The sequence below is a fragment of the Bos taurus genome, chromosome 28 (genome assembly GCF_002263795.3).
Source record: "Bos taurus isolate L1 Dominette 01449 registration number 42190680 breed Hereford chromosome 28, ARS-UCD2.0, whole genome shotgun sequence".
NCBI classification, from domain to species: Eukaryota; Metazoa; Chordata; class Mammalia; order Artiodactyla; family Bovidae; genus Bos; species Bos taurus.
Window position 1 is genome coordinate 20,279,950 of NC_037355.1, and position 22,197 is coordinate 20,302,146.

Here is a 22,197-nt window from a genome sequence, read left to right on the forward strand (position 1 = left end):
CTTCAGACTACGATTTTGTAAAATAGGGATAATAATAATACCACACATATGACCGTTGTGGACAGTAAAAGATAAAATATATGTAAATCTTTTACAGGAGTACTTGGAACAGAATAAGTGCTCAAAAAGTAAGGTGCTATAACTTTTAATCTAGACATTGCAGTGGGATATTTGTCACAGCTCATATACCCAGCTTCTCAGTAGACTTGTTTAGTCACTAATTCATGTCCAGCTCTTTTGCGATTCTATGGACTGTAGCTCTCCAGGCTTCTTTGTCCATGGGATTTCCCAGGCAAGAGTACTGAAGTGGGTAGCCATTTCCTTCTCCAGGGGATCTTCCTGACTCAGCGGTCAAACCTGCATCTCCTGCATTGGCAGGTGGATTCTTTACCACAGAGCCACCCAGAAAGCCCCCTGCCCCAGTAGAATACTTGAGAATGAAACACCTGGATTCAATGGCTGGAGGTATGATTTGTATCTATAACCAAAGGCCTTTAGTTAGTGCACTCGAATAATGATACTAACAGTCGTGATTTATTGAGCCCTTACTACCTGTTGGTATTATACCAGATACTTTACATATATTTACTCATATAATTTACACAATAATCCAGTGAGGTTTGTGATTCCTCATTTTATCAAGTGGATACTAAGATTTGAAAAAATATGTATCACATCCAGAATCACACAACTAGCCCATTGCAGGGCCTGCATGAGGACTCAGAATTTTCTTATTCAAGACCCTGCTCTCTCCACTACTCCTCTGTGCTGTATCTACTTAGTCCAGGCAGAGGGGTCATCTCCTTTCCCAGGTTCAGTTCCTCAAATGTTACCTCGGATTCACTGATCTGAAAAATGAGAATACCAAGGTCTCCTCTAAACATAAAATTCAGAATACTAACCCCCTGCAAGGAAGATTTTTTTTTTTTTAATTAGTGCATGCTAAGTCATTTCAGTTGTATCCCACTTTTTGCGACCCTATGGACTGTACCCCACCAGGCTCCTCTGTCCCTGAGACTTTCCAGGCCAGAATACTGGGGTCAGTTGCCATGCCCTCCAGGAAGATGCCCTCCATCTTCCCTGGGAAGGTTGGATCTTCCTGACCTAGGGATTGAACCTGAGTCTCTTATGTCTCCTGTATTGGCAGGCAGGTTCTTTAGCTCTAGCGCCACCTGGAAAGCCCCTTTTTATTAGACATGATGCTTTTTTTGGGTGGTAGCTGTGCTTCAGCTTTCTAAAAATAGGTTAATGAAATTTTTTGAGTTTTTTGAGTCAACTCATGGATATAGAAAAGAAAATGAAATTTTGAAAAATTTCCTTGCATACAATTTGAACAACTCAAAATTTTAAATTCCTATGTTTCCAACAAGGAAATTGATACCTATTGGTCATTGGAAGTACTCCTCATACTACTTTTACAGATGAGGAAGCAAACTTTTCAAGAAAGTAGCTTGGCAAGGCTAGTCAGTGGTAGAGTCAGGCTTTGAACCTGTCTGTCTGACTTGTCAGCCTGTTTCTTCCAATGCGCGATGTGCCAGTCACATCTGGATGGCCTGACTGCCATTGCTTTTTCCTTTGACATCATTGGCTAGCCTTTATTTTGAAGGTTTTCTTTAAAAAAAGCGAACCTAATCCAATTTTTAAAAATCTACACAAAATTGTTCATTAAATTTCCCTCTTTCATCTTGTTTTCCTGTTTCATTCTGTATGTCAAAATTGTTCTCTATCCTGCAGAGGCCTTGATGCTTTGTGCTGAGCTGACTGACAAAGCACTATGATTTAAAAACTGATTTATAAAACCATCCTGTTCTTTTCTCCACAAAGCCCCAACCTTTGATCTTCTCTCAGGAGCAATTTTCTATCAACCCTTTTTTCAAAGCTAGTAAATGTTTGGTATGCAGCCCTACCCAGACCCTCTCCCTCTCCCCAGAAGGAGAGGTTGAACCTTCAATTCTCCACTGTCATGACTGTTTTACTGGAATTCTTAGTAGAGGATTTGGTGTTCTATAGTGAAGGCGAAATCAAATATCGTGAAACCTCATGCTCTTTCTGTGTTTATACACTTTTTAACTAAGTGAGGTTTTGGCAATTACCTAGTTCACTTGATCTACGCAGGTGAAACCAGATTATTTCAGCACTTTTTATTATTAACATTTTTGTTTGGCCCTCTTTACTCAGAAACATTATCAGCATGATTCAAATTAATTGGATAATTGCAGAATCACCATTTTGTCTTGTAATACAAACTGGTAAGAATTCTGGCTATCTATAATAGGGAGAATGAACAAACTAGTTATTTAGGATTTCTGAAACTCTTTTTCACTATTTGGCTTTTCCTTAAAGGAGGCCAAAATGTAAAATCAACAATATTAGGGCTTACTTGGGTTGAATAGGGAGTGCAAACTTTGGCGGGTCATCTTAGCATCTCTTATACTCTGGGCTTATTCTCCTGAGTCAGGATGGTCCATTGGAATATGGGATACATACAAAAAAACCATGGACTGTCAAGTTAGACAGACCAAGGTTCAAATCCTGACTCCTAAAAAATTCTTACAGCTCTGACTGATGACTACGCCTTAGGCCAAAGCATAATACATACTTTTATCTTAAGCCTAATCCTTTATTTTAATTAAAATATATGAATTTAAAAGTGACTAGTATCCATAAATAGTTAGCAGTTTGAATATGCCTGTGAATATTTTAATCTCCTTAGCTAGCATTTTATTCAGAGACCCAGATTCAGCCAATTCCACTTCCTAAAATCAAATTATAGGGTCTTGAGTTAATAGAAATTTTACAAGCAAAGCATAGAAAGATATATGAATTTTGAATCTGCTAATTGTTCTTCCTTGCTGAAGCCTCTATGCTGATTAGATCTATAGCTTTGGCACACAATGCAAATGGCTAACTATGTGGTTCTGAAGTTCTTCTGCATGTCAAGGCCACCTGCATAGCTGTTACACCTGACACTTATTGGGGGGTTGGGAAGGTGTGTTGGCAGTGTGACTACTATTTTAGAAGAAATTTAGAGGTAATTCTAATGCACAACCAGGACTAAGAATTGCTGAATAAAGTCACTGAAAACTGGTCCTTTTATTCTGCTCCTTTTTGTAAATAATGGATTCAGGTCCTCATCAAATTATAAACCTGGATTGTTTTCGTGTCGATGCAAAAACCACATGGTCCAGTTTTCCTGTTCTGAATACATATGACATAGAATCTACCCAATCTTCTTTAAATTCAATAGCATTGAAATGAAACGAGTCACCAGTCCAGGTTCGATGCACGATACTGGATGCTTGGGGCTGGTGCACTGGGACGACCCAGAGGGATGGTATGGGGAGGGAGGAGGGAGGAGGGTTTAGGATGGGGAACACATGTATACCTGTGGCGGATTCATTTTGATATATGGCAAAACCAATACAATATTGTAAAGTTTAAAAATAAAATAGAATTAAAAAAAAGAAAACACTAGCTATAATTTATTGAGCAACTACTATGTGTAGGATTATCATCATCATCATCACCACGTCATCATTAATGGTAACATTTACTAAGCATTTGCTGAGATGTTACATATATAATTTCTCCTAGTTCTCATGAAACTCTGTGCTGTAAGATATAATATCCTTTTTTTTCTTTTAACAAGTACGAAAACCATGTCATAGAAGGGTCCAGTCTACTTATCCAGGCTATTCAGGTAAAAGTGTAGAGTTCTGACTCCATATCTTTATGTATCATTGCCAACTCTTACAGCAAGCCTACAAGATAGGTATTGAATGTGTGCCCTCATTTGACAAATGAATATAAATATCTAAGGCTTTAAGTAGTTAAGTGCTCAGTATTAGATGCTGGAAAGCAACCTAAAATCAAACCCAAGTAACATTTATTTACTGAGTAAAAAAGAATGTCTCTTTATTATCTAGTGAGGGTCTGAAGAGCCACACCAAAATAGAATTCTTTCTGAACCAATGTTACTTTGAAAAGAAAAAGCTAGTAAACACTGTGAATTTAGAAGATTATATATAGCAAAGTAATTGAAATGCTTGGATATGGGCTTTGAGAATTATAGAGAAGAAGGGCATGGGAATCAGTCTATATCCCTTGCTTTAAATTTCTCAGCCAACTGTATTTTAAATGTATAAGTATGTTAAGCCATATAATTCCCTGGATTATTTACATTCTTGTCAGGGTGACTACTGAAGGATAGTGTAATTACAAAGTACAATTTTCAAGCTGAATGAAATTGCTTGTTGTATAATAGGTCTGTCAGGGACTGACCACTGAAAATGCCCTAAACACACACTTGTAAGTCATAGTTAGAGGTAAATGATATGCAGCCCCCCAAGGTAAGACATGCATTGACATCAAAGATGGTCTTTGATTTGTATAGAACATTTTCTTCTGTTGATCCAGCTCTGAAAAAAGATTAGAATCAGAAGTACATTTTCCATTTTGACTCTGTTTTCTATTTCTCAGCATAGAGTTAGAAATTGGCTACGTTTCCATCACCTTCATGAGCTACACGGGGAGCAACTCTTTGGGCACAGGATGAAACATAGCTGTCTGCTAATGTCCAGTGCCTGTGAGATTTTATTATCTGTCTGAGCAGGGAGCAGAATTTCTCAGTTCTGCTTCAGTTAACTCTGATGTGCCATCCTCCTCTCTGTTCCATTCAAACATCCACCTACCATTTCTTTTAGTTTTTAAATTGAAGTATGGTTGATTTACAATATTGTGTTAGTTTAGGTATACAACAAAGTGACTGTGTGTGTGTGTGTGTGTGTATACACACACATGTATATGGCCTTCCCAGGTGGTGCAGTAGTAAAAAATCCACCTGCCAATGCAGGAGGTAAAAGAGATGCAAGTTCAGTCCCTGGACTGGGAAGATCATCTGGAGTAGGAAATGGCAGCCTGCTATAGTATTCTTGCCTGGAAAATTCCATGGACAGGCCTGGTAGTCTACAGTCCATGGAGTTGTGAAGAGTTGAACATGACCGAGCATGACTGAGTAGTACTGAGCATGCACATATTAATATGTTTTCAGATTGTTTTCCATTATAGGTTATTATAAGATTTGAATATAGTTTCCTATGCTCTGCAATAAATCCTTGCTGTTTATTGCTTATCTGTTTTATGTATAGTAGTTTATATTGGAGTTATAATGGTTAATCTCGTATTTCTAATTTATCTTCCCTTTCCTTTCCCCTTTGGTAATCATAAGTTTCTCTCCTATGTCTATGAGACTCTTTCTGTTTTGTATATAGATTCATTTGTATTATTTTTTAGATTCCACATGTGATGTCATATAATATTTGTGTTGCTCTGTCTGACTTATTTTAAGCATAAAATTCCTGAGGTCCATTCATGTTGCTGCAAATGACAATATTTCATTCTTTTTTTTAATGGCTGAGTAATATGCCATTGTATGCATATACTACATTTTCTAAGCCAGTTGCCTGTTGATGGGCACTTGGGTTGTTTCTATGTTGGCAAGTATCTTTTCAAATTAGAATTTTCATCTTTTCCAGATATATACCTAGAGGTAGGTAGGATTGTTGGATCATATGATAGCTCTATTTTTATTTTTTTAAGGGATAAATATTTATATTTTTTATATGGTTTTCCATAGTGGCTGTACCAGTTTACATTTCCACCTGCAGTGCACCTAGCATTTCTGAGTTCAGCTTCACGAGTAGGTTCAATGACTGGTGGGTAGAGGGTTGAAGTGTGTATGACAATGTCAGGTATTACACACTGACACTGTGTGTAAAATATTAGCATAGAATACGCAATTACAGGAAAAGGCTAGCAACGGCAAAGATGTTCTCAGATGTCACTGCTGATTTATTTTTCCTCCCTGTATGAAATAAATTATTCTGTACAATCAGTGCTTATTATCTGGCCCGTCTTCATGTGATCATCACTTTTGTTATGTAAGTATATAATTTTGTGCTGAAGTGAGATCTTCACTTTTCTAAATTTATTTTCATTTTAACATTCATTACATTTCTCTTTTCTCCTTCATTGTCTCATTCCAATCACCTCTATAGGAAGGATGGAGGAAGATTTATAGCCTAAATTCTCAATTAAAAGAGGAATTAATTTTGGTTTATATTATGGAATACATTTTTGACTTTAACAGAGGCTAGAAAACAGGATGAATACCCTGCTTTTTGCAGGTTACCTTAGGGCTTCCCTCATAGCTCAGTTGGTAAAGAATCCGTCTGTGATGCAGGAGACCCCAGTTCGATTCCTGGGTCAGGAAGATCCTCTGGAGAAGAGATAGGCTACCCACTCCAGTATTCTGGTCTGGAGAATTCTATGGCCTATGCAGTCCATGGGGCTTCCCTTGTGGCTCAGCTGGTAAAGAATCCGCCTGCAATGTGGGAGACCTGGGTTTGATCCCTGGACTGGGAAGATCCCCTGGAGAAGGGAAAGGCTACCCCTCACTCCAATATTCTGGTGTGGAGAATTCCATGGACTATGCAGTCCATGGGGCTTCCCTTGTGGCTCAGCTGGTAAAGAATCCACCTGCAATGTGGGAGACCTAGGTTTTATCTCTTTCCCTTCTCCAGGGAAAGGCTACCCCCTACTCCAGTATTCTGGTGTGGAGAATTCCATGGACTATGCAGTCCATGGGGTCGCAAAGAGTTGGACACGATTGAGTGACTTTCACTTCACTCACTTAGGAAATATAGTCTTAGATGGAACACATATTAAAAGATAGGGAAAAAAAAATCCTTTGCCTGTAACCCTCCTATCCAATTCTTAACTGTGAAGCAAATTATCAAATTATTATTTGTAATATTTATGTATTTACTTCTTGGCTCTGTAGGGTCTTTGTTGCTGTGAGGGCTTTTCTCTATTGCAGCCGGCAGGGGCTGCTCTCTAGTCGTGGTGCACGGGTTTGTAACTGTGGTGGCTTCTCTTGCTGAGCATGGGCTCTAGGGCACATGGGCTTCAGGAATTGCAGTGCATGGGTGCAACAGTTGCAGCTCCAGTACTCTGGAGCACAGGCTCAATAGTTGTGGCGCATGGGTTTAGTTTCTCCAAGGCATGTGGGATCCTCCTGGACCAGGGATCGAACCTGAGTTTCCTGCATTGGGAGGTGGACTCTTTACCACTTAGCCACCAGGGAAGCCCTCAAATTAATACTTTTTTTTAAGTTATAAAATACATCTAACATAAAATTTACTATTTTTCCATCATTTTAAGTGTACATTTATATATATCTACATTTTGGGCAGCCAATTTCCAGAACTCTTTTCATCTTGCAAAACTGAAACTCTGTATTCATTAAACAAGCATTCCCCATTCTCCACTCTCCCAAAGCCTTCTACTTTTTATCTCTATGAATGTGACTATATAACTTATATAAGTAGAATCATACAGTATTTGTCCCATAACTGGCTCATTTCCCTTTGCATACTGTCTTCAAGGTTTGTGCATAATGTCTTCAAGGTTTGTCCATGGTGTAGCACAATCAGAATTTCTTTCCTTTTTAAGGCTGAATAATATTCCATACACATTCCATACAAATATGTATACACCACATTTTGTTTATCTATTCATCTGAAATTAAAAGATGCTTGCTCCTTGGAAGAAAAGTTATGACCAACCTAGACAGCATATTGAAAAGCAGAGACATTACTTTGCCAAGAAAGATCCGTCAAGTCAAAGCTATGTTTTTTCCAGTAGTCATGTATGGATGTGAGAGTTGGACTATAAAGAAAGCTGAGCATCGAAGAATTGATGTTGAAGACTCTTGAGAGTCCTTTGGACAGCAAGGAGATCCAACCAGTTCGTTCTAAAGGAAATCAGTCCTGAATATTCATTGGAAGGACTGATGCTGGGCTGAAACTCCAATACTTTGGCCACCTGATGTAAGGAAATAACTCACTAGAATAGACCCTGATGCTGGCAAAGTTTGAAGGTGGGAGGAAAAGGGGATAACAGAGGATGAAATGGCTGGACGGCATCACTGACTTGATGGACATGAATTTGAGTAAGCTCAGGAGTTGGTAATGGACAGGGAAGCCTGGCATGCTGCAGTCCATGGGGTTGCAAAGTTTCAGACACGACTGAGCGACTGAACCGAACTGAACTGATTCATCTGTCAGTGAACATGCTTTCACCTTTTGACTATTGTAAATGGATGTATAAATATCTCTTTGATATCCTGCTTTCAGTTCTTTTGGATATGTGCCCAGAAGTAGGATTGCTAGACTGTACGGTAGCTATATTTTTAGTTTTTTGAACGATTGCCATATCGTTTTTCATAGCCGCTGAACCATTTTACATTTCCACCAGGGGTTTCAGTTTTTCTATATCTTCACTTTCTTTCTTCCTTCCTCCCTCCATCCCTACTTCTTCATCTCTCTCTTTTTTCTTCCCTTTTTTCTTCCCCACCCCGATAGTAGCCACCATGGTGGGTGTGAAGTGGTATCACATTATGGTTTTAATTTGCATTTTCCTAACAGTGATGTTGAGCATTATTATGTTTGTTTTGTTAGTCATTTGCATTTCTTCTTTGGAGAAAAATCTGTTCAAGATCTTTGCCTATTGTTTTGTGTTGTTGTTGAACGGCAGAGATTCTTTATATAGTCTGGATATTAACCCCTTATCAAGTATATGATTCACAAATATTTTTTCTCCCATTCTTTTTTTTATTTGCTCTTGATTCTTTGGACACAAGTTTTTAATTTTGATATAATTTATCTGTTTTTATTTTTGTTGTCACTGCTTTTGGTGTCATATCCAATACATTATTGCCAAATTCAGTGCCATAAAGCCTTTCCCCTGTTTTCTTCTAAGCATTTTATAGTTTGATCTCTTACATCTAGGTCTTTGTTCAATTTACAGTTAATTTTTGTATATGGTGTAAGGTATGAGGTCAACTTCACTCTTTCACATGTGTGTATTTAATTTTACCAGCATTGTTTGTTGAAGAGACTCTTCTTTCCCCCACTGAATGATCTTGGCACCCTTTTTGAAGATCACTTGTGCATATCTGATAGGGTTTATTTTGAGGATCTCTATTTTATTCCATTGGTTTCTCTCTCTCTCTTTGTGGTGGTATCACATTGTTTTGATTATTGTAGTTTTAAAATAAGTTTTGGAATCAGAAAGTGTGATGTTTCTAAATCTTTTCCCTTTTTTTGAGCTTCTTTTGGTTATTTTGGATCCCTTGAGCTCCCATTTAAATTTTAGATGAAGTTTTCTATTTCTGCCAAAACCGCTGCTTGGATTTTGATAGGGATTGCATTAAATCTGTAGATTGCTTTGTGTACTATTGACATTATAAATATGTTAAGTCTTCCAGTCCATGAACACATGATATCTTTCCATTTATTTGTGCCAAATTATTAACATAGTCCCAAGCAAAAATAATTTGGACTACTGTATATAGGAAAGAAATTAAATGATTTTGATTTTTCAGCCTTAGTGAAAGGCAGTATTTGTTGTAGTAAAATTAAACAAGTCTCTTAACTTTATTCAATGGTTAAAACAAAAACAGTGCATATTAAATTTATTTAAAATGTATTTCCCATTATAGAACAATTTCTGAAATGCGTAAACATCTATGCCTGAAAAATAAATTTTATCTGTTTCTTTGTCATTTTCTATGATTCCAAAATTATCTGTAAATGAACATTCTGAGATTTACCTTGATATAGTTACAAATGGTATTTAGAAGTCTGCGAACTGTTTGACAGCAAGAAAAATGTCCCTTTTATCTTAGCACTTTTCCCCTAACTCACTAAACATTTCTTGGTTACTGGAACCAAGGAGACAAATAAAATTAAAAGCCAACTACTTAATCATATCAGCAGTCCACCTATTAGCAAACATTGTTATCTTACTGGATCTTTCAAAGCTATACCCAGTTACAACATAAGGACTTAACTTTGTCTCAAATTCTGTTTCAGGGAAAAATTTTCAGTGACCACTTCAGCATTTCTTCTTTTGGGGATAACTAATAGCTTATTATCATTCACCATTCCTGGCCTACAGCCTGAAGGCAAAGTACTATTTGCATCAGTAGTGTTTCTTCTCGTCTCTGGTCAAGAATAATTGCTCCATGTTGCCCTTTGGCCTTGAAGGAGTGCTTTTTGTGTGTGTGTTGTAAGTGCCAAAATAGGTGGTTTACTTTTAAATAATTTAAGCGCAATTTTAAGAAAAAAAATGGCTTAAAGAGTATTTCATGTAATATTTCTAGGGATATGCATAAACTTTTGAATTATTATGGATGCAAATGATAACAGTACTTTTAAAGACCAGGCAAACAGGAGTCTTCAGATGAAGAAAAATGCAGCTCTCTAACAAAAGCCCTTGTGCTTCAACATAAATAATGGGAAAACAATGAAACAAGCTCAACTTCTTGGTTATATCCTAGACATTCTTTAGAGACTAAATGTTTTTTGGCCAAAATTCTATTTCTCTTTTCTCATTGTCTCATGCAATGCAATCAAGGGAGCACACACAGGATTCTTTAACTTCTTGTGGAGAAACTAACCATTTCTTCTTATATAAACTTGAAGAAGCAAAACCTCTTAAGATTTTCAAGATAGAGGCTTTGTGCTGAATTTACCAGATAATCAGTATAATACATAAATGCACCTGTGAAGGCTACTTTCCTTTCCATAGCCTGTTGTCTAGTCGCTAAGTCATGTCCGACTCTTGCAACCCCATGAACTGTAGCCCTCCAGACTCCTCTGTGGGATTCTCCGGGCAAGAATACTAGAGTGGGTTGCCATTTCCTTCTCCAGGGGATCTTCCCAACCCAAGGATCAAACCCACGTGTCCTGCATTGGCAAGTGGATTCTTTACCATTGAGCTACCAAGGAAGCCCTTACATAGCTAAAGATACCGTATGTATGAAACTCGATTTTTCAGATACCTGCTGTTTGACTGGAAGAGGTGTTGCCATCTTCAAAGTGTTAAAAGATGTCTATTGGAAAATATATTGGAAATAATGTTATGGGATATGTGCCCCTGCCTTGTACACAAGTATAAGTCCCTAAATCATGTTATGACATTATCAACTTCAACAAATATACAAAATAGTTCTAGTTAAGCTTTTATGTTATGCAAATGTGAGATATTTTTTCATTTTAAATTTCATCTGGCTAATGATGACAAAATATGGGCCACAGAATTGTGGTATTTTTCTGATTTTCCTAATTTGCTCAGTTTTGTTCTGGGGCCACTCGTATTTCCAAGGAATGGCAGAACTTGGAATTTCAATCCTTCTGAAAAACAATTAATGAGGAAGCACGTGGAATAAAGAGAGGCCAGAGGGAGGATACGGAAGTGGCTAAAGAAGTAAGGGGCTTATACTAGATGAAACAGAATTGAAGAAGAGAGACATGCTTACTACCTACAGAAAAATAGCCATTCTGCTGCTCAACCTCAAGGTCTATTTTACCGTCAAAATGAATACTCTCAGGTCTTCCTTTAGTTTCTACAACTTATATACATTCACTTGCAGTAGAGGAAATGACTTTCAAGTTCATGCAGGGCCTGGTACAGAGAGGCAAATTTACTTTATCACAAGTTCTAGCCTCAATGACTTGGTAGTGTTAGTATGACATACTGTGTTGAGAGTGTGAAATTGTTGCTGGCCAAAATCTTGGCTTTCTCTGCCCACCGAAGCCAAATATAAATTACGGAGACAGAGTTTGGAGGAAATAGAAAGGTGGCTTTAATTCTTAGCTGGTGGAGAGGGGAACACAGTAGGCTCATGCCTCAAGAACTGTGCCCTACCTTGATGAGGAGTCTGGGTACTTTCATACGGTGAAGGCTCGCAGTCAGGAGTCTGTGATGAGGAACAGAGGCGTTGGGATTTTGATTACTTTCTCTTGCATCGTTTCAAAGACTGTCATAGACTGGCCATTGGCAGTCTATTCAATTACTTGGTAACTCAGTAACTGAGTCTGGCAGTTTGGTGACTCTGCGGCCTTCTTTCTGATTTGTAACAATAAGGGGAAGAGTGTTGTAAGGGTAACCATCAGATGTAAGATGGATTTAGCACAGGCTTCCCAGGTGGCTCTAGTGGTAAAGAACCTGCCTGCCAATGCAGGAGACCTAAGAGAGCGGGTTTGATCCTTGGATCAGGAAGATCTCCTGGAGAAGGGAATGGCAACCTATTCCAGTACGGGAGAATCCCATGGACAGATGAGCCTGGCAGGCTACAAGTCCATAGGGTTGCAAAGAGTTGGACACAACTGAAGCGACTTAGCACACACACAAAGTAAAATAGGTGTGAAGGATAGCTCCGGCAGAGTTAGGGGGCAGAAAAACAAACTTACAGACATTCAGAATTAGGAGCAGTTAAAGTGAAAAAACAAACAACCCCCCCCCCCCCCCAAAACTAGAAATGTTCAAGCCTGCTCACTGTTCTCTTTATCTTCCGTGTTCTCAGGAAAGGGGAAAAAACCTAAAACTCATTCCTCTTTATTTTTTCCTTTTTACTACAATAGAAGTAATGTCTAGACTGACCATAAATGAATATTGTGCCTGATTAACTATATTTGCATGAGTGAGGTAGTGGGGAGAGGTTTTATGCATGAAGGTATTTATTATACTTGGTACATGGTACCATGTTAGCAGTTTTAGTACCAGGGAGAAAACGTTCTGAAAGAGCAACATTCATTGAGACTGTACAGTTGGATTTTGTTATTTTCTGTACTATTTAAATGTATCTCTCCTTAGTATTTTCAACAATTGCTAAGAATTTGGGGAGGTTGAAATAAAATTTACTCATTTAATTTCCAAACCCCTGGGTAAACATTTTCAAAGTACATTTGCTGCTGCTAAGTCGCTTCAGTCATGTCCAACTCTGTGTGACCCCATAGACAGAAGCCCACCAGGCTCCCCCATCCCTGGGATTCTCCACTTATCCCTAAAAACCACTTGGTTTCATTTTATTTCATAAAGATAGTAAAAAGCAGTCTGTAGGGGGGAAATCATTTGGTACAGCCACCCTGTTTTATACATATTCAGAAATATATTCACGATAAAGTGTGCATGATGAATTATTTTACTTAGTTTTTTTTTTTTTTTCCAAAGGATGCATCTTTATTTCCACATAATTAAATCTAATGACTTTTAATCACGATCCTCCTAAATATCAAAGAATTGCTGGCACCTTGAAGGTTCTTGAACTTTTTGAAATTGCCTTTTAAAAAGGTTCATGGGGCGGCTGCTGGAAGGTTTTCTTCTCGATTTACAACTCAGGCATAGATTTAAGGAGAGTATAATTACTAGATACAATCCCTAAACAGAATTGAATTGCTTCCTGGGTGCCAAGCTTGTTGCAGACTGACCTTCAACAGGAACAAATAACAATGCAGCTCTGTGTCCTTGTTAGATTTCAGCATGATCTGAAACTTTTTCTCCTGGGAAAAAATGAGACAAAGAAAGCCGGCATTGCTTGTCCTTTGATAACCTTTATCCACTTGGTCAAAGGGTCGGGAATCCCAGTTATCGTTGCTTTTCCTTAAAAACAAAACAGTACTTATTAAAAGAGCAATTCTGAAAGATTGACAATAAATCACTTGTTCTGAAAATTGAGCCAGTCTAGCAGCCTCTAAATCAATCACCTACTTACTTTTTCCTGAAGAAAACAAAAGTCATTTATTGTCCATGAGGTCTCAGTGGGAGGCTGACCACGAAAAACCCTAAATCAGGAAATAGGGTCTCTTCTCCCAGGTTCACATTCCAGAAATAATCAAGTCTCATTCCTCTACTTCACTTTGCCAATTAAGATTTCTTCACTGACCTTCTTTTTCCCCCTCCTCACCAATCATTATGTATACAGCAGTCTCCCTTCTCCATGGATAACATTTCCCTGGTGGTTGCCTGAAACTGTGGGTAATACTGACCATACACACACACACACACACACACACACACACACACACTGTTTTTCCCTACGCATACCCACTTATGATAAAAATTAATTTATTAATTAGGCATAATGAAAGATTAATAACAATAGTGAATACTAAGAATCTGCCTGCAATGCCAGAGACCCCAGTCCCTAGAGAAGGGACAGGCTACCCACTCCAGTATTCTTGGGCTTCCCTTGTGGCTCAGCTGGTAAAGAATTCACCTGTAATTCGGGAGACCTAGGTTTGATCCATGGGTTGGGAAGATCACCTGGAGAAGGAAAAGGCTACCCACTCCAGTATCCTAGCCTGGAGAATTCCATGGACTCTATAGTCCATGGGGTCACAAAGAGTCGGACATGACTGAGTGACTTTCACTTTTCACTTTGAAAATGTAATATAATAAAATATTATTATATTATATTTTAGTGTAATAAAAGTTATGAATGTGCTCTTTTCCAAAATATTTTATCATACAAATTTGATGGATTTCCATCTGAATTAAAGACAGTGGCCATAACTTTTGCAGTTTGAAGTGGGACAGCAAAAGGAGCACAAATTTCTTTTTCCTTCTTCACAATTACCTTATCTCTTAGAAACCTCAGCATCTGATTTTTTTTTTTTCTTTCCTATTAAATGGGGAGCTGTTAACCTTTTACTTAAAGGAAGCACTTTACCGCATTTCTTTGGCATATCCAAATTGCCAGAATCACTATTCTTGAGCTTTGGGGCCATTCTTAAGTAAAATAAGTGTTACTTGAACAAGCACTGTGATGCCATGACAGTTGATAACCTAGATGATTTCTAAGTGACTAATGGGTGGGATCTGCTCGACTAAGGGATGGGATGGAGTGCATGAGATTTCATTACGCTATTCAGAATGGCACAACATTTTAAACTTAGGAAGTGCTTATTTTTGGAATTCATTTAGTATATTCAGACCACTGTTGACCTCAAGGAACTGAAACCATGGAAATCAAGATCTCAGATAAGGGAGAATTACTGGAATAAATAAGTGTTAAGTTGCTATCCCCTTTCCTTTTCTGTGGAACAGAGCATTTTGTTATAAACAGTCTTTAGCTTGTGTGGTTGGCAGAAAAATTCTACAAAAATCTGTTGATCAACAGAATTTTCAGGCCAGCACTTTTCATTTTAATTATAATGAGGCATTTATTTATTTGTATAGTTGATTTACAGTGTTGTGTTAATTACTAGGATACAGCAAATTGCTTATACATATATATATATATCCCTTTAAAAATATTCTTTTCATTATGGTTTATCACAGAATATTGAATATAGTTCCCTGTGCTAAACAGTATGAACTTATTGTTTATCCATTCTGTATATAAAAGCTTACATCTAATAACTGTAAACTCTTACTTTATCCCTTACCTAACTCATTCCCCCTTGGAAACCTCCCATCTGTTCTCTATGTCTGTATTTCTGTTTTTATTTCATAGATAGGTTCATCTGTATCATATTATAGATTCTGCAGTAAGTGATATCATCTGGTGTTTTTCTTTCTCTTTCTGACTTACTTCATTTAGTGTGATAATCTCTAGTTGCATCCATGTTGCTCAATGGCATTACCTCGTTCTTTTTATAGCTGAGTAATATTCCACTGTATATATGTACCACATCTTCTTTATTCGTTCATCTGTTCATGGACATCTGAGTTGTTTGCATGTCTTGGCTATTGTGAAGAGTGCTGCTATGAACATAGGGGTGCATGTATCTTTTTGAATTATAGATTTGTCCAGATATATGCCTAAGAGTAGGGCTTCCCTGATGACTCAGATAGTAAACAATCTGCCTGCAGTGCAGGAGACCTGAGTTTGATCCGTGGGTTGGGAAGATCCTCTGGAGAAGGGAATGACAACCTACTCCAGTAGTCTTGCCAGGAGAATGCCATGGACAGAGGAGCCAGATGGGCTATAGTCCATGAGGTCGCAAAGAGTCGGACACAACCGAGTGACTTTGAGAGAGAGAGAGAGAGAGGCCTGGGAGTGGGATTGCTGGATCATATGGTAATTCTATTTTTAGCTTTCTGAGGAGCTTCCATACTGTTTTCCACAGTGGCCGCACCAACTTACATCCCTACCAACAGTGTAGGAGTGTTCCCTTTTCCCCACACCCTCTCTAGCATCTGTGGACTTTCTGATGATGGCCGACCGGACTTCTATATCTTGATTTCTTCGTATCATAGAAAAGACATAAATAAAATACAATGTTGACTAATAGCTAGGTACCTAAGTGCTCTTCCGAGGTAGAAAATGAGGCAAGAGAAGGCATTTGTATCAATCAGAATAGAGAATGCTATGTTACCTGTTCCTTCTTAATTGCAATCATTCTTGCAACCTCCTTCCCCTGCTCATCCCTCCACTGCCAGTGTACTGCTGTATCATTCCACACGTACTAATAAATGTATTTCACCTTGTTATTTTTGAATAATTCTTTTCACTTCCATATACAAACACCCAGACATATACACTCTTAAGAGCTTTTTTTTCCCTTTAAAATTATTATTTCCTTTAAAATAATGAGAGGCGTCTGACTGGCAGCCAGTCACCTGGGTGGGTCATTTTTAAACAGATGGTGAAGTAAAGCAAGTTGGTTCAAATGTAGCCATCACAATATAATCCTGGAAAACATTCACAAATGTGGATTATGGCAATCCTAATGACCCAGACCCATTGGTCAGTTGCTTCTGGTCAGAGTGCAATGATTTGCCTTGTGACTTTTATAAATTTTTATAAAATTATAAACTTTGTAATTTGGGAATGGAAGATGACTCTGGATATTAAAAAAGGTGTCTTTCTTACAGACGCCACACACTTCATCCTTTCTGGAACTCGCATTGTTTTCTCTTGGCAGCCATCTACTCTTCATTGATCTTTGTAACAGATTAATGAAGGCTTTTCACAGCCTGGTCTTTGACCACCTTTTCCAGCCCTATCTCTTTCCATTTGATCCTAAGCAGGTCATATTTCACTAGTATTGATTCATTCTCCAAATAGGCTGTGCTGGTTCTCACCTTCTTCTGGGCCTTCACAGATGCCTTTCCAATTATGGGATGTCCTCCTCGTCTTTCTTAATTGGAAAATTCCTAGTTACCTATCTGAATATATGTCTTGTGTTCCTTCTCCTCTGAAGATTTCCCAGATACACCCTACACTTGCAAGGCAGAGGAAAGAACTTATGTCTCCTTACAATCCTATTCCATGGTATTGAAATTATTCTTATGCTCACCTCCTTCTCTGCACTGTGAATTCTGAAAGGGAAGCAGCTGCCTTTTATCATTAGTTATTCACAGCACCTAGAATAGTGTCTGGTGTGATTAGGCTATTCATAAACATTTGTGAGAAAAGTTAGAGATGATTTCATATCTTGGTGAGATTATTAAGTTTCATATGGGTCAAGACCATGTTTTTGGTGGCTCAGATGGTAAAGAATCTGCCTGCAATGCAGGAGACCCGGGTTCAATTCCTGGGTTGGAAAGGTTCTCCAAGAACCTGGAGAAGGGAATAGCTACACACTCCACTCTTGCTTAGAGAATTCCATGGACAGAGGAGCCTGGTGGGCTACAATCCATGGGGTTGCAAAGAATCAGACATGACTGAGTGACTAACACTTCTACTTCATATATAAACCAGCAGAATGATTACAGTTACATAAGTACCTAATTAATATTGCTGCCTTTAGTTGTGAATGAGTGGCAAAAATATAGAAACAAGGGTCAAGAGAATAGGGTTCTGGTCTCTTCTCTGTCAACAACTCAATAAGCAAGTTGGGATAAGTTATAGAACTCTTCTGAACATCAGTGTTGTTTCATGAAAGGTGGAGAATGACAATACCTTTCTTATTCACCTTATAGGCCTGGGTTGAGAATTAAGCACATTTTCTAGGTTGGCAAGTGCTTTGGGAAGCAAGAGGCAGTGTAGTATAGTGAGAATGAGTTCATACTCCGGAGTCAAACTGATTCCATTGCTTCTTGGCTGTGTGACCTTGGTCACATTAGTTAACATCTCTGAGCCTGTTTCCCCATCTGTAAGGTGGGGATAATGATGGTATCTACCTCATGAAGTTGCTGTGGAGTTTAAATAATTTGTGTAAAGCACTTAATACAGTAACTGAAAGTACTAAGTCCAAACAAATGCTAGTTTTAAGCAATTTATAGTTTAATAATTTGAGGTGTTATACATACTCATTGATGAATTCTTGTTTTTCCCTTTAAGATCGGTAGAAGGAGAGCCTCAAAGATCTGGAAAGGACCATACCATGCTTTCACTTTCCCTTTCATGACCTCTCCTCCAGACAGCTTTAGATTTTGTTGTCACAAGGAAGATAATTCATGTTGATATATGGCAAAACCAATACAATATTGTAAAGTTAAAAAATAAAATACAATATAAAACAAGGAAGATAATTTAGAGCAAATGACAATATATTTCCTTTCCCAGAGTGAGGCAAGCCATTTGGAAGACACAGCTTCCAACCCTGCCCAGTTTTCTCAAGAATCTTCACAAATATTCAGCTTGGAATATGAGAGCCCTGTGACATACAGGAACAGTTTCCCTAGACAGTTTCTGGGGATGATCTACTTTCCTTCAACTTGCTGTTGCTTGCCATCTCTGGTCCCTGAAAACTGCCCTATGCTGTTCTGACTTCCAGCTTTTCTAGGATTCTCTCTACTTTTCCTAAGCTTGTAAACAGTGTTTTTTAAAAATAATCTAAAGCAAAATCAGCATTTCTTAATTGCAAGATTTGAGAATCACATAAAGCAATTGAAATAAGAAAATATGAAATTCACTTCTTCCAAAGGTGTATTTGCCATGACCCTTTATAGATACTCTATTAGCCATCTTTATCCTAAACTCTGGCTTATCAGAAAGGTCTGACTTCTCTTTCTCATATGGGAGACACTTTGATCATGTCCCACTGCTGCTTGGAGTCTGGGCTCCTGTTTCTTGGAATGCACTAGAACAGAAACTTGTACATTATTTGGAAGCATACTTATCACTGCCTTTAGGGTAGGGTGTCCTGTGTTTTGCAGCACATTCTCAAGAACCTGAATCATTCAGTCTTAAAGACTGTAGTGTTTGGGACATTAGTCTAAATTTATGTTGAAAAAAAAAAAAAAGACTCAAAAAAATCCAGTTGTACCAAGAGTACCTGTACATTCTATTTCTGGGCAAAACATGTCCACATGCCTAAAATTTCTCATTCAAAATTGTCAATCCTAAAGTAAAGGAAAGGGCTTAACCTGAGAACATATTCTCACTTACTTTTCAGCAGACACTGTCTGTGACCACTGTTCTCTCTCTACCATATTCAAAGCTTTGGAATCCATCTCCAGGAGTAGGAAAAGGTACTGGGAGCATTAAGTGAGCAGTGTGTCCCTTCTCCATTTCTCTAGAACAACATTTTACTATCAAGAATCAGACACAGAATTAAGCCACTAAACCTGCCATCTAATATGAGTAGAAAGGCAAGCTCAGTATCAATCATTTCCTCATTGTTCTTATTTAGAAATGATTTTAGATGGTCTTAAGATGAAAACAAGAAGAATGCCAAAGGAATATCTTTAAACACTCTTACCATTATAATATATACAATATAACAGAAAGTCCTTAAATATAGGCTTAAAAATATATTCTGGGGGAGTTTTTTTAAAAAAGACCCATTGGGAAAACCAAAAATAATGAGACCTTGCAGTAATAACAGTTGCTTCCCAAATAAAGTCTTTCCTTATCAGGAGATAACCCTGATGCTGACTTCATCCTCAGGGAAAGACGCAGAAATATTAGTATAAGGTGGTAATTGCCAGCGGACAAAAATGAGCTCTGGAGTAAAGGTGGTGGGAAGGACTTGGATCCAAATCCTAGTCCTGACATTTACCAGCCCCGTGAACCTGAAGTTATTTAACCTCTCCTTGCCTAAATCACCTCCTCTGTAAAGTGAGGATCGTGGACATAACTGCATCATAGGGTTGAGATGAGATGGAAGACAGAAGGTAGACATAAAGGTGATATATATGCTGGCAAGATGCCCAGCATGAACCTCAGTGCCCAATATGCTTTAGCTACTATTAACATCATTAGTAATGCTACTGTTATTAACAGGATAAGAAAAAAACTCTGGGCCAAAAGGGAAGAAACCTATTCCTGCGACTTAGTAAGACATTTTTCCTTTCCCTGGTCCTTCAAGTCCAGTTCCACTCACATATCTCATGGGTGGTCCTGGAATGGGGCAAAAGTAGTTCCTGCATTGTAGAAACTTCCCTTCTTCCCATAGCGGGAAAACAAAACAAAATAAGCAAAACAAGAACAGCAAGCTACTTTTAAATCTTTTGGAATTGCTTCATACCACCTTGTGGGTATCTTCTTTAAAATTCTATGTTGTAATTTTTTATGCCCTTTGAAGTTCATATAAAATCAATATGTAGAAATCAGCTTTATGAGTATTGAATTTCTACAAAACATTTCTGTTTGGAATTCTAGTCTCACAAGGCACTGATCCGTGATTTTTATTACTATTAGAATAAATGGATGTGCTGTTTTATTATACTTCTTGAATGGTGGCTAAAAGACCATGAAAAATCCAAATAATCCAGGAACGGCTGTCTTAAAGTCCCCTGGGAAGAAAAGGGATGGATTGCTAAGAGCCTTTAAAGACCAACAGGTGCTGAGAAATTTGTCTTGACCCATTAAATTTATACTGGCTTCACAGCTTTCAATACTCTCCTGCTGTCTGCATTGCTGCTAACAGCCACAGGCTGGAAATGATTAAATTTTCCTGCATATGTTAAGTGGGTAGATGATTAAATGAGAACAAATAAGTTACTAGATGGATCCACCCTGGGTCTTGCATTACTGCTTGTTTAGTGCTATTTATGACCAGCATTATTTTTGTTGTTGATAAGAATGAACACCTGAGAAATAAGAGTGGGATTTATGATCCTTGTGGAAGATGATCCTGGGTCTTGGGACCAGCCCATAACCCAACCTTCCCCGACTGGCTGTAAGCAAGTGAAGAGTCACAAAGGTATCCTCATCCTTATCGTCAGCATGCACCTCCAGCACAGCGGTGACATCCCAATGAGCAAGGTTGCTGCAGGAATAAAGCTGCAGATGCAAAGTTGTAAATAAAGGACCAGGCTTCCTGTGTGGCAATAAATCACTGCAGGGCTATGGCAGGGAAGAGGTGGGATGAACATGATAGACATTAAGTCTTATGTGGGTGTAAATGTTTGAGATTTTTTAATGGACTGGATAGGGACTGCCGTTTTTCACTATTGTAGCCAACTGTGTGCTGCACAAACCTCTGTCTTCGCTGCTATGTAACATTGCAAGAGGCGCTGTTGGGGCCCTAGTGCAGATAGTGGTCAAAAGCTTTTCAGAAAGAAAGCAGGACTAAGTTTGGAAAAATAAAAATGAGTTTTCGACAACTGTTGAGATGCTTTAAATTGACTACTCCTCCCAGCAAAAACTCTCACAGAAACAAAATTAAAAGAAACTAGAAAAAGTATATGAACACATTTCTTTTCAGTTATGGGGCCAAATTTATGTCCCTTGGTGGGGGCACACAGGCATATAATCAGTGATATGATGTTAAATCTTGCAAAACAAAATTTAATTTTTGTTTTCCTATGGTGGATTCATTTCGATATTTGGCAAAACCAGTTCAATATTGTAAAGTTTAAAAAAAAAAAAAAAAGACTATTTTCTTTTGTGCCCAAACCCTGAGACTCCTTGGTGAGTTTCTTGACTTGGAAAGTTTTTTTAATACTACCTTAGTCCTCTTGGGCTGCTATAACAAAATACCACAGACTGAGGAGCTTATAAGCAACAGAAATTTATTTCTTACAGTTCTGGAGTCTGTTATTGTTCAGTCATTCAGTTGTGTCTGACTCTTTGCAACCCCATGGACTGCAGCATACCAGGCTTCCCTGTCCTTCATTATCTCCCAGAGTTTACTCAAACTCATGTCCATTGGGTCAGTGATGCCATCCAACCATCTCATCCTCTGTCATCACCTTCTCCTCCTGCCTTCAATCTTTCCCAGCATCAGGGTCTTTTCCAATGAGCTGGCTCTTCGCATCAGGTGGTCAAAGTATTGCAGCTTCAGCATCAGTCCTTCCAATGAATATTCAGAACTGATTTCCCTTAGGATCGACTGGTTTGATCCCTTGTAATCCATGGGACTCTCAAGAGTCGTCTCCAACACCACAGTTCAAAAGCATTAGTTTTTCTGTGCTCAGCCTTCTTTATGGTCCAGCTCTCACATCCATACATGA